At 34.2% G+C, this 14925-nt stretch overlaps 1 protein-coding gene across 1 annotated transcript in view; it reads left to right on the forward strand.

Annotated features, from left to right (window-relative positions):
* The first annotated feature begins 2204 nt into the window (after nucleotides 1-2204).
* Nucleotides 2205-14925, forward strand: part of LOC149794190 (hydroxysteroid 11-beta-dehydrogenase 1-like protein A) — a 138758-nt gene continuing 126037 nt past the window's right edge. The window contains exon 1 of the mRNA XM_089968299.1: nucleotides 2205-2542. The gene's annotated coding sequence lies outside the window, so the exon portion shown is untranslated. The remainder of the gene's footprint in view (nucleotides 2543-14925) is intronic.

Genomic DNA, 14925 nt, shown 5'->3' on the forward strand with positions numbered 1-14925 from the left:
TTATGGGATTACAAAAGTGTTTATTGTGTTTATTGTCTAGATCAAAACCGTTGTCATTGAAAATACGTGGAGCTAATGTGCATATTTGTTTTGTGTGGAATTTATTGGATTTGGTTTCTCGCTGTAAAAAATATCAGAAAAATGGTATATTTTGTCCTTCAAAACAACAAGAAATGAATCGATTGTTTACAAAAAAGGTCAAAGGCTACATATTGATAAAAAAATTAAGACCTTGGACATCTATCACTCGTCTGTCAGTATGTAGATAATGAGTAGGTGACTAGTTCAGTGCTTGCTCATGCATTAATAAGCAAAGGCCAGCACAAGATTCAGATGGTGAAAAACTAGCATCAGTACTCTATTATGTACCTGATTTGATTACGCTGATTTTGTCACGGAATGGTGTAAATGTTGTTAATTAAATACATGTACTCGGGTTTCGTTTCTTTTCTCTGTACAACGATACCCGAGGGTGATTATAATAGGGTCTATTGTATTTCGAAATCGTGAGTACAATTCGTCCTGTGCCACACGTGCAAGGTGCCTTTGATAAAGAATAACGAAAATTCTAAAGGTATAAATACGTTACTACATGTAAAGGACCTTTACAATACAAATGGTTTTGTCAGCAAGCGGCCTGCTAAAAGGATTCGCACAACTCCAGCTGTAGGGGTAGGTAATGTTTTGGGTTTTAAGTGATAACTAGTGTATTACCATATTTGCCTTTGCGTGTTTGTTAGTTTTCTTTACATACCATAATGCGTGCATTTTTTATTCTTGTTGCGACGTAGTGCAGGACTTATATTGGTAATGTAAAGCTACATTTTTTAAAAGAATTGTTACTATTGTCTTATCAAGCAGGGTTAGGTTTACTATTGAACCTCTGTTTTGTAATTGCCATTATAATATAATCTTTTTAACTTACCATGTATAACGTCCTTACGTTATGTCTGTATCAAGTGTAGTACACTGTATCGGGTATATTTTCAGCTGAGAGAGTGAGTTTTTGATGGTAGGAATATCCGGGGTGTCCGGTGTTGTCAGAGGGTAGAAACGTCCGTGTGTCTGGAGTGTTTAAGGTGCCGGAGTGTCCAGAGGGACTAAGGTGACCCAGCTGTAGAGCCGTCAAAAGACCAGGGGGTCCGGAGGGTCTAATATTTCAAGTGTCCGGAGGGTCTAATATTTCAAGTGATCATAGTATTCCGAGGGTCCGGAGTCTATATTGGTTGTGAAATTGATTCAGAGGAGCTGTGGAGCGGATAAGGTGCACGGGTGACGGAGTGCATCTCCACACATGTATTTTTAGCTGTATGCTAATTTTGGGTTAGTAAGACCCAGTGTATTATTCAGGACTGGAAGGATAGATTGTTTATCCGTTCTTGTTTAGTGACATAATTTCGCTACCTGAGCGAATATATTTTTTTTACTATGTGTAAAGACTTACATTGTTTACTATTTGAGTGAACTATATTCATCTTTCCATTATTGAATCATTTGTGAAATCATTTATCCTGTGTTTTAGGGTTACTGAACTAAATTTATTTGTATATTTTTTCCATCTTTGAAACTGTGCGTTTTTTTTGTTAAATAGATCCAATATTTGGATTATAAATACGCACACATCTTCATAATCCACTACTCATATAAATCGCCACATTAAACCATATATCTGTGTCGTCAAAACGTGTTCTGTTGTTAATCCGAGATATCCCACCTGGTTATCTTGTTACAGATTTAATATAGAAACACTTTTGAAGTATGTTAGAATTACATTTATTGCCTTGCTTTTCAATCTTAAATGCACAAATATGTTCCCATGTGAAACATAGCTGCACTTCTCATTTGTTGAAAGAAAGTGAAAAATCTTTTGGCCATACAATCCTGTTCATAGCATTTTGCTAGTAACAGATTTGTGAAATTAACACCCAAAACAGGAAAGGCAGAATTAAGATTCCTTTCAGTTTGATGTGAATCCCTAGATTATACTATTCTTGAACATGGAAAAGGCTTAAAAAGTTTCACACCAGATTTATTGCTGAGATCATATTGCTAGTAACAAGGATACCAAACCAATAACATTAATTGGAGAAGACAGCTAAGACACAAACAGCACACTGATGTACACAGTTGTAGGTCAAAAAAATATTTCCAGAAGCCTGGGTATATCCCATCTCATTACAGTCTCTGAGGGAAACCAGTTAGTCAGAGATTATAGAAGCAGAACTCTTATAAAATACATCATTATACATACTACTCCTGCTGTTGACTTTCTTGTCTTCCATCCCAGCACTTGATTACTGTTGATTAACAGCTATTGGAAATCAAGGCATTACACCAATAACCTTCTAGTAATAGATACAGACCTGCCTACCAGATTTCAATACAGTACTTTATCAGGAGGAAAGATAGCTAAGAGACTTGGATCTTGTTAAATAAGAGATATTTACAGCTGTACATACATTTGTATGTAACTATACTGAGAAAGAGAACAAATATATACTTGATGTTGACTAGATGTACAGGCACTTTCTAAGGATTTTTTGTAAGTATATTAGTTAGAATTCTTTGGAACTATTAATGAAACTGATAACAGTAAGATAAAATATATGCAGCTGTTGTTGAGTAGGAATTATCCACTTTGATTTACTTTTGAATTCTGTGCAAGTATTTTGTATATGAATTTTGCTATTGTTTTTTAGGAAAATATAGGCAGTATGGTTTCATCAATATATTTATTATGATAATATGATACATCAAGTATTTGGAGGATTTAGCAACAAGCAGGCTTTACTCTTTTCAGGTTCTTAAGATATGCAGCACTCCCTCATTATGCTTCCCAGAGGGAAAACCTTATAATACATCATATAATTTTAATAATATATAATGAAACGGGAACCCAGTAAAGATGATTATAATGCCTTATAACAGGAACTGTGTTATAATGAAGGGACTTATTGTGATGGAGTGCTGTACGTGTTCTTGCTTGGCTTGTTGGTTGGTTTTGATGGCATTTTCAGCACTTGATTTGATTATATCATTGGAGTTTCACAAGGATAAGCCAATGCAGGCGTGGGAAGGTATAGATCTCATGATTTGTGGATTATGAATCTGATGGTCATTCAAGTGATCTCCCTTGGCTCTAGAAGGTCCAAGAAGGCCACTGTAAATTATAATATTCCTGCCTTGCCTTGTATGTTTTCTGCTGCTGTATTGGACACCATTTGGTAGAAAAATTGCTTATTACACATAGATGTGCCTGTGCAAGATTCTTCTTTTATTGTCCAATTTGTATGGAGTTATTGCCCCTTTTCCCATCATTTTTAAAGCTCCACTACATCAGAGGCTTGTACCTATAAAAGCTCTGGAACCATTCAGTATATTCTGATACAAAATGACAATGACATTGTTTCCTAGACACTTAACATATGGAAACAACATTAGAAGAAATTACACAGAAAGCATCATAGTCCCTCTGATTTCTTGGCCAACTGCTTCTGCATTTGGTTATCATAAACAGATGATCAATCTCAGATCCATTTGGACCTTGTGTTTCATTATAAAGATACAGTCTTGGAATCTTTTTTCTCATTTTCTTTTATAATTTCACAACATGTTATAGGAAAATTGCTTAGAAACAGAACTTTGCAATATAAACATTTTTTATGTAAGAAAATAATTTAAAATGATAATTACCATAATGCATATTATTATATGGTTACTATTAGATATAATTTTCGCTGGCTGAAATAGTTTAATGTGTTTTTCAGTGATTCATGGTATTGCACTTTTGTGATGTGTACATGCATTTTTTTCATCACATGATGCAGTTGAAATGGCATTTTCACTATATTGAATCAAGTTGAATTTTAACATTTTGCATTAAATCCAGTAGCAAATAAACTAGTAGACATTTTTTCTGTGTGCTTTGCAGTAATTCATGATAATGTACTGTTGTGATGTCAGGCTATTTTTTATGTTATGCCTACTGCTATTGCATACTATTTACTTTTATGGGTAGAAAATACCCAGAGTGACAAATTCATCATCCAATTAGGGTGGACCAGACACTTCCAGAATACTGAATCACCCCTGGAAAACTACTTTTGATGCTCATGCAGTTCTTGACTGGTAATGAAATAAGTTTGGTAATCTTGTCAATGTCATAAAACACAAGGATGTTGTAACCAGTCTGCAGAACTAAAACCTATTAATTATATTTATATATCAAAAAATGAAACAAAATCAGCTAGGAGTGTTTTATATTTAGCTGTTGTCATCATAGACCAGACAGTCTCATGGGATAGCATGTTGTCTGGCCAGCATCCATATATTTTCTCACAGATTACTAATTACCCACGAATAATCTAATGCAACATGTTACTCTTCTTTACAGCTTGTACTAAATATAACTACAGTAGAACTGAGTACCCAGTATCATTTCATTATTTACAATATAACTTTCAAACTTGTAACTGATGAAAATGAAACAGTTTCTTGTAATAAATATTAATTATTTATTGTCAATTTCATATATCATCCATATATTAAATGTGATAATACCTCATTACTATGCGACCTTTTATGTTGTTTTTTTTTTTTTTTTGCTTACGTGTATAAACTATGTACTTCAGATTCAATGATCATGCCACAGCCCTCATTAACATGTTTGTATTAATGAGCTGCATGTAAGCATTTGCACCTGAACTATATTACATTAGTAAAGAGTTCTTTTTACTTTAAAGGAAAATATTGGGTGAGAAAAATAAAATACATTGGGGATTGGACCGAGACAAGGAAATCCCAGTCACAGGGTTACATTATATGTCTCTCCACACAGCAAGCCTCGTGGGGAGACAAATAATGTAACTCCTTGACTGGGATTTCCTTGTCTTGGTCCAAACCCCAACAGATTCTATATTGCTTAGTACAATTGCTAATTGTCCAAAAACTACTGGAAGGACTGCAGTGAAATTTTACCCACAAATTAATTCCAAAATCTATATTGACCTTCATTAAAAATGATGTTGGGGCTTACAATACTCTTGTCATAGTGGCCATCTTGAAATGTTTGTTGTTGCAAATCCTTCTGATTGGATATCAGTCATTATTGGGCATATGAATTTCATTAAAAGACTTATGCTGCCTAGTTAGTCCTTTGGCCTCCATGATGGCCATCTCAAAACCTTTGGCCTCCATGATGGCATCTTGAAACTTTTGGCCTCCATGATGCCTATCTCGAAACTTTTGGCCTCCATGATGGCATCTTGAAACTTTTGACCTCCATGATGGCCATCTTGAAACTTTCAGCCTCCATGATGGCCATCTCAAAATTTTTGGCCTCCATGATGGCGTCTTGAAACTTTTAGCCTCCATAATTGCCATCTTCAAATTTTTGGCCTCCGTGATGGCCATCTTCAAACTTTTGGCCTCCATGATGGCCATCTTGAAATGTTTGCCTTAATTATGGCCATGTTCAAACTTTTGGCCTCCATGATGGCCATCTTCAAACTTTTGTTATCACCACTCCTGGACTGATTATCATACCAGCTTTGGGGTTTTCACCAAAAGAGCTCTTGTGATATATCTAGTGGTAAAAAAATGAAAATGGTACTAATCTGACCTCCATTAGGAATGTCTTGGTGGGCATCTTGAAAATCTTCTGTTGCTACTTCTGGAGGATGGATGGATGGTCAAATCTACCTGGGGTTTTCATCACAAGACTGCTTATGACATCCGTTTGGTTGGTAAATGAAATGTATGCCTGTCTTAGGTCACATTCAGCTGCCATGATGGCCACATTGGAAATCTTTTTATCACTTGAGAATACAAGAGGAGGTTGAAACACTCAACAGTTACAAGGAAGACACAGTCTTATGAATTCTTGGATATTTCAGCCAGTGTGCCAATCACTTCTGGGGACTCTGTTTAAAAACATTTTTTGCAGGTGCAGATTATTGGTAATTGCAGGTCATTTTACTGTTCATCCTTTAATAGCACCAATCTATAGTCATGCTGAGGTCAGATTTTCATTTGATAAACAGATTGCTTACCATTTGTCTTTATCATAGAATTGAAAAGAAAATATAGAAGAACATTTTAAATGGCTGTTTTTAATACATGTTTCTGTGCTTAGCATAGTGCCACTATTCTGTCATGGTTCAATTTAAGTGAACTATTTGAAAATGTTGACTTCTTTTCAGAAAGTTAAACTGTCATATATAATTTATAAGGAAATAAAAGCAAAACATCACAGAGATGTCTGCAGTAGAAAATATGAATTGAGTGTTAATCTGAACCATACTTTCACTGCACATCAGAGTTAATTAATATAATGCAGTTGCAGTAAATATTCTGGAAATTTAGAGGGAAGAAACCTGATGTTATCCACCAAAAGAAAAAAAATTATTATTTCTTGTATAGATTTACAGAATATAGTTAACTTTGGTTTTTCTAATTCAGTACAGCAAATAAAAAAACTAAAATTGTATATATATTTTTTGTACGTCAGTGTGCATTGCAACATTACTGGAATAATGTAGCTGAATATTTGTATGATTGATCCAGCAAACTTTTACACTTGTTCTGCAGTTGATTGATTTGATGCTCTGCATACAAGTTTTCATGTTATTATACAACAAGCATTGAGAATTGGGCCTATCAGAAGGAGGAAAAATAATGAAGAAAAAAAAATGCAAAAATTGAGTAAAATTGCACATATGGAAATAGGATTACTATCAGGCCTGCATCTATCGTAGGAGAACTATGGTAACATATTTACTTGCATGTAAGTCAGATTCAAATGAAACAGTGTAGACCCAGGTCTGCCATCACATACTACCCAGTCAGATTTGGTTCTGTGCAGTTTTTGGAGAGTAATCACTGGAATAAAAGTCCTAGACATTGATCTACCAGTACATTATGTGACAACAGTTCAGGATCTGTTTTCTTTACAGTTGGATCCAATTTAATATGCAAGCATATATGGTATTCACCTGTTAATATGGTATTCACGTTAGTTGCATGTGGTGTTTGGGTGGTTATAGTGCTCCCCTTCCTGTAGGACTGGTAGTTATGTGCCCTCAGATCTCTGGTATTGATTTCAAAGCAAAATTTGATCAAACAGATAATTGCAATATCAGACCAGTTTCCAACTGCATTGTGCAGTGGGAAGTTTTCCATCCTCACATACCTCAGATAGATTCACTATCACTTAAAATTGAAATAATTTAATGCCAGGAGTCAATATTGAATCTTTGGTGTAAGTGATGGCAGCTGTACTTAAACCATTCATTGTTTAAATTGGTACTTTTATGTTTTTTGGCCAAAAAAGTAAAAGTTTTATTTTTTAACTGGTATTTAATAAATCTAATCATTATAGATTGTTTCGTATACTTAATTTTTATTTTATTTTGGCTATTGTCCATGATTATATGATATGTATCAGTGTTTCCCTTTACCCTCATTTGCACTTCAGAGACCCCCAAAGTTTTAATTTGACCTCCAGTTTTGATACCAAAGTTTATTTTTTTACTCAGTCTGGCCCACAGTTTTGATGGCAAGGAGATATTTTACTCTCAGTCTTGCACCCCTAGGGATACACTGATGTATATTTAATTTGTATTACATAGGTAATTGACCTTTGTCTATAACTGAGGGTAGGCATAGGGCCTAGCTGAATAATGTCTTTTTCATGATAAACAACATATTACCTAGCTAATTCATATCTGATTTTATATTATATTTTAAGATTATTATTACTTGGAGGTAAACATGTTACAGATGTTGAGTTCAGTGTCTAGTTTTTTGGTTTTTTTATTAAGAATGTTTTAGAAGCAAGTTGTTTATGGATATGATGGGAAAATTACCCTCATTCTGGTTATGTTATTGTGTCTTAGCATTTATATTTTGTTTCCCTCATAATTTCTCATCCCATATCTTAACATCAGTCTTAGTGGAATCAGTTTAAGTTGTGTTTTGGTTTATATTTGAGAGAATTTATTTATTAATTTATTCATTGAAATTACAACGTATTCTTTGTTTTGTCAGATTAAATCATTATCTTGGGATTATTGTGAGTTCATTCAATGACATTTTGGATTATTTCATTGTGATACATCAAGACTGTTAGCACATTAACACAGTTCCAGGCTATTAGCACATCAGCACATTCAAATTGGAATTAATTCTGTATACCACTAGAATTCATTCAGAAAAAGCTATACTTTTGGACTTGCAATAGAACATTTTGGACTGCTTGGGATTTTATTCACGATACCATAAGTTCTTTTAAAAATTTTCCTTTTTATTCTTGGGAAATAAATTGTTTAATGAATTTTGAAAACCTTTTTGGGTTTTGCTCTTTTCTGCTACTTAGTTTAAAGCCATATAGTTGTAATATTATATCATCCAGATTTCCCCCTCTGGTTATTTTTCATTCTGTCCCATTTTACAGCCACATAGCTTCTTTGTTGACAAGGTATCTAGATGAAAGTAAAAAAAAAATAGGTTCTATTGAACATATACTGTTTCATGTGATTTTATTTTGTAAGTATGTGTAAATATATCTAAAACAAATTTAAAAAATAACATTTTACTGGTTTATTGATACAATCTTGAAAACTACTTAGTTACTGAATTGTTACATTTTCAGTGTTTGAAGTGTCCATTTCACAGAAACTCATTTGCAAAGTTGCTTAATTTAAAGAATTTGGATACATGCTGTAGTGTTTTTCAAAAGAATAAGGTTAGTCTTTCCTTCAGTCTAAAGTCTTTTTTAAAAATAAAAAAATACATGTCTATGAATGGAATCAGACTGCAAAATGAATTCTGTTTGAATGGCTTGATTCCAAATATGCCAACTTTGAGAAGAATATTTTTAATAAATAAAACACAATAACTTTAGTATAAGATCATAGACTTTGACCAAGCTTATTAAGTAGCTTGCACTTGGGGTAAGTGTTACAACTCTTTGGTCTTGAACTAAGTAACAGAAACAAAAACAAGTTTAGTAGAATATAATAAGTAATTTATTTTCCTAGAATACAAAGTGAACATTGAAAGTGAGCTTACCATATTGTGAATTCAATCCCAAATAATCCTAAAAGTTGTATGACAAATCCAAAAGTATAGAGTGTTCAGATGAATTCAGTGTCTTAAATGTGCTGATGTATCAATAGCTGTGTGTCAGAGGTGGGATGATCTGAGATCTTGACTTTATATTGTTTTGGTTATCGTTATCTAGATTATTGACCATAGTGTTATTGCCTGGATGAGTAAACAACAAAATAACATACGGTACCAAATTAATGGATGGAATAACAGAGATCTGAGTAGAGATAGAGAATAAAACAACATGAGCCTCCATATGTAAAATATAACAAATTAATCAGTTACATAAACAAAGTGAAATTGAACATGACATTTGAATGATTCACTTTCTCCTAGAAATAGAGTTATAAAATGTATGCAGAATGAAATTAGCCATTCAGTTACACTGGTAAAACAAATTTCATCATGTAATCAAACAACTGGTTAAATTCTAATTGCAAGACTGTCAGCATAACCTATTGCTTCTGGTCTTTTCAAATCACTGTTGGTGACAGGTCAATATTGCCATATTTCTTTTCCTTCTCCCTCTTTTCTCTAGCCTCTTTGGGTCATCAGCTGTGTTGGTTGTAGACTACACTCTTTTCCACTCTGCTATGTATGGAGCTATTTTCCTTCAAATAAAATATAATAAAATAACCTAAAATGTGTCAGGTTTTTCCCATCCTAGGATCGAACAATATTCCCACACTTTGTACGTCAGATATTGTAATTCAGCAGAACTGACCTATAGTTTGCAACCTGATGCTGATACACAACTTATTAGTGTGAAATCGTCTTTTCTAGCTGCTTCTCGTCTTACTACTGGAACCATGGCATAATTAGACCTCTTAGTTAAACCATCACACCCCACTGGGGACAGTAAATTACTGAAGTATGTCAGTCAACACATGTTCCTAATGCTAACACCGTTCTCGGCTGAAACAAATGTACAACTTCCTTACACAAACCTTCATGTCCTCAAATTTCCAACACAAGTTCCTTGGACAATTAAACAAGAAATACTTGTTATTTCCCAAAGCTAAAATACTTCCTCACCACAGACTTTGACAATTGCAAGGGAGATTACTTAAAACTTGAATGACATCTGGGAGCACATGCCTCCATGCTTAGTTTAGCTAATCAGGATTAACTTTCTCTGTCAAATATGTTAGCACTCTCATCAAAGTCAGAATAATTCTCTCATGACTGCCTTTATTGCTATCTATTTGGAAAATATCATTTTATGACACCCATTTCATATATGGTCCAAGATTTCCCAGAATTTTTGCTCTGGCTTGTCTTGGCTCTCTCATTTTCCACTAGTTGACCTTATATTAACATATCTGTCTCAACATTATTAAACAATAAGGAATTAATCCCCCCCACCAACAACAAGAGGTTAACCATTAGAAGCTGCCAAGTTATTGCGAGCCCAGCAGATAACATCAGTCTAAATGTTTACATATTAGGTTAACCACAACAGAATTGACTGTGAAAAATATCTGCGAACTTTTGCATCATTACACTGTGAAAGTGCTATGTACCAACCATCTTGATGCATCACAGTGATATAATCCAGAATGTCTTTGAATGAATTCACAATTATCCCAAAGGAATGTTTTAGTCCAAAGAGCCAGTGAGCACTTTGTACTTCCAACGAATACTTGAAATAAATAATTCCTCAGAAATTATAACTGAATACAAAAAAAAAACTAATATTAAGATAGGAAAGAATAACTTACTTCTTCCTTGTATACATACTGTCACCTGACTTGAGACACAACAAAATGCCCTGGACCTAAGTCATTTACAATGGAATTTTCCATCAAATTCATAAACAGGGTCAGGTCTTTTTACTTAAATTTTAGCAAATAATTGAAAAATATCATGTAGACAAGGTTTGTTTTGTGTTTTTTTCCAAGGGAGGAATCATTGTTTTGAACTTGAATCACATTAAACATGATCATTATCTTAAAATATCTCAAATCATAGATAAAATTTAGCTATGTAAGATGTTGTTTACAAATATCATTACAGTCTAAAGTCAAACAGAAGTTAAACACACAATACAGATATACATGTATGAAAAAAAACTAGTGAGTTGGGCATCAAAAGGTTGAAGTTTGTGGTCACTAAATTAGAACAATGGTCTTTGCAAAGTTCCTTGAATTCTAGATAATTTACCTTGCGCAAATTGGATACTTTGCAATTGTGACAGGAATTAAGATTGTTAATTATAAGGTCAAAGTCATTGTAACTAAAAGAAGAAAAATGATTTCTCACAAAATCTTTAGTTTTAGACCATGTTCCTTGATCCAACATTGTTGATCAGTTACACTTGAGGTAAGAAAAAGTCCTCCTGATTTTAGTATCAAAAAGTCCAACTGAATGACTGAAGGAACCAGAGCTTTCTGTGCATTACCTTTAGACAGTATACCATGGTCAGATTTTGTGGATACCTAGCTTTTGGAGTAAGGAAAACACCTATTGATTTTGAGGTCAATGTAACTCAGCTTAAGATGAATTGTTTCTGCACTATATCTTTCATTCTTGACTATGTACCTCAACCAAACTATGTGGACAACTTCAACATCAGTTTATTATTTTATGCCAGAAGAGGAGGATGAGTGAGTGGTTAATATGGTTTATGCATAATAATTTTAGTTCCAGATCATGTACTTGTGAATGCCTTGCATTAAGGGTAAGAAAGACAACTGTTGGTTTGGGGATCAAAGGTTAATGTCACACCGAGTCAAATAAATAAAAATTTGTTTTCCAAAAAGTAAATTTAGCTCTACAGCATATACCATGACCATATATTGGGGATGGCTTGATAATTGGAAGAGAGTTGTTGTTGTTGTTGTTGTTGTTGTGGGGTTTAACACCATTTTTCAGCACACGATAGGTTATACATGGCAGCCAGTATTAATGGTTTGAGGAAGAACCTGGGAAAACCCCGGAAAGAACCACCGACTCATGAGAAGCTACTGGCAAGCTTTCTCACATGCCCACATTGGCCGAATCCAAGACTCAAACCCACGCAGACAGAGGTGAGATGCTAGTGATCAGTAAATTGGAAGAGAGAGAAAATATATGTATTGATTTGGAGTCAAAATTCAAGTCCAAAGTAACTTTCATTTCATATCACATAATAACACCAGACTTTAATGACTGCCTGCTGACAAATATAAGTGATAGATGTAAGTCTAGACAGGTTTTATAGGTCATGGTCAGGGCTCAGATTTTTTCCACTACATTTTGCATTTTGGGGCAAGTGCATAATTCCATTTTGACTGGCAATTTGTTTTTACGTTTTAGTACTCTGCTGTAATCCATGAGTTTTGGAGTTAGATTCAGGAACCACAGTACTTTTCTTCAAGTTTAACTAGTAATTTATGTTATTATTTTAAATGGAAAAGAATACACATACAGCTGATATGTTCATCTTGTTTATAACTGATCTGACTTTTAATGAATACAAAATGGGGTATGCGATTAAAAAAAACGAAGTATAATGCAAATGATGAGAAAAAACGTCTCAAGTAAGTAGTTAATCATATTCCTTGGAAGAAATTTTGTTTGCAAATTTCAACCAAAAAACATTTGGTCATAATTAATAGTTATATGAAATGGAACGTTAACATTCAAGAAATATGCAATTGAGTCAAGTTATACTTTATGCCTATTTGAAACTAAGTTATCGCGTCCATAAAATGTGAAAGAATTAGCTGACAACAGTTTTGTTGTTGCTGTGGACTTAACACCATTTTTCAGCACATGATAGGCTATATATGGTGGACAGTTTAACTATTGGAAGAAGAACCTGGTAAAATCCCAGGAAGAACCGCCAACCCAAAGGAAGCTATTAGCGAGCTTTATCACATACCCACATTGGCCAAGCCTGAGACTTGAACCCAGGAGGACAGAGGTGAGATGGCAGTGATCAGTAAAGGTGAGGGCTCTAGATCAATCAGCCATCTAAGGGCCCCTAGAGCAATTCAGTTGGACCTATTTAGAATATGAATGTGCTGTTTGGAACCCTCGATCCCATGTATTTATCAGGATGAATTATGACTACATGGCAAAAACTATGACCTCAATATTAAATATGTTGCCATGCAAGCCCATAAACCAGTGTAAATTGGAAAACATATTAATACGTGTTTGCACTGCAAAAATCCCCTGCTTCAGTTTGACCAAATCAATAGAAGAAAAAAGAAACAAGTAGACATTTTATATGCATGCAAGACATATTTGTTTCAACAGGTACCTGTAGTTACAGATTGGGGGAGGGGTCTTCTAAGAATGATTGTAATTTTTTTATTACCACAGCTTGTTAAGCACAACTGGTAAATCTTGGTGAAAACAGTTGTGTTTTTTAAATTAGTATGGTCATATATTTTTTGTGCTGTGCATTCATGTTATGATTTAGCATAGAACTAATTAAGGTCACACATGTCTGAGCTTGTGATTTTAGATTGTCAGAGGTTCATAAACAATCAGCCTCACCAGACTGACGAGGAACGTATTAGGGTCAACCATTTCATTTTTAGGGAATAATCGTGAATCAGGACACAAACTATCTGATCATCCATGCTACAAAAATGCTTGTAGAGCTGAAGTCATGTGAGGAGACAATGTGATAAATTTTATATAAATGAGATAATGTATGAGAAACCATTTTTATATTTGTGAATAGAAAGGTCAGCTGCAAAAGAGATACCCCACTTCCCTTTGAAAATGTAAGAGTTCCCTGAGATACCCCACTTCCGGGTTCCCCTTGAAAATGTAAGAGTTCCCTACTACAGTTTGTTATCAGTAGGAACATGTTTGGCCTCATTATTAGGGTATATGCTAAACACTGTATAACATAGTAAAGGAATCGATGACAGCATTAACTTCATTTACTGATTTGGAATTGTACACAGGTATTCTGATGGATTTACGTTTTAATATTTTAATGTTTATTACTTTGCTTTTACACTCGTTGGATATTACCATTTACATTTTCCACAGTCAGTACATTTTCCATAGTCAGTTTCCATCTTCCATGTATTCAGTTATTTATGGTAAACAAAAGAACTGTATTAAAACATCTTAAAATGCAAATTTATTCATTTTGGGTTCCCATTTTTTACTAGAAATCTGACAAAGCTTAATTTGACAACCTCTTATTATCCCCAATCTTACAGAAACATGGTGTTATCATTCAATCTTGAAAAGAAATATCTTGCGCTGCTGGCTGACTTAAGTCACATGGATAATAAGGGTGATGAAAGAGCAGATAAAAACGAAGCTAATCAGCAGACACCCATTTCTGAATGGTAGATTCCACACTTTTGACCTTGAATATTATATAAAATTGGCCTGTTTTGTATACTTGGAAATGAAAACTCCATAACAAGCTTCACAGCATCGATCATCATTGGAGAGTGGCATCCCTCAAAGAGATAAAATGACAGATGAGATGGTACATGTATTGTTTGGGTAACATATAGGACACGCTTGTAAAAAATAAAGATGTTGTACAGTTCTTTATTTTTACACTGTTTTAATTTACCTTTTGATTGGCACCATATAGCCATAATTGTGCCATTATGTCTTTAAACCCAGATATGAACATATTCTGCATAAAAACTGCTATTCTAAACAGTCTTGCAGCAGAATTCAAAAATGATTTGCTGCTTTGTTAATGTAAGAACAATTTGCTTCTTGTCTTAAAGGTCAGTCAGTTTGGCCCATTTGTCAGTCACAGTCACTTTGGTCCATCCATCAGTCACAGTCACTAAATTGGCCCATCTGTCAATCACAGTCACTTTGGCCCATCTGTCAGTGATG

Source organism: Sinohyriopsis cumingii, chromosome 8, assembly GCF_028554795.1.
Source record: "Sinohyriopsis cumingii isolate HCF-2022 chromosome 8, ASM2855479v2, whole genome shotgun sequence".
Classification (NCBI taxonomy): Eukaryota; Metazoa; Mollusca; class Bivalvia; order Unionida; family Unionidae; genus Sinohyriopsis; species Sinohyriopsis cumingii.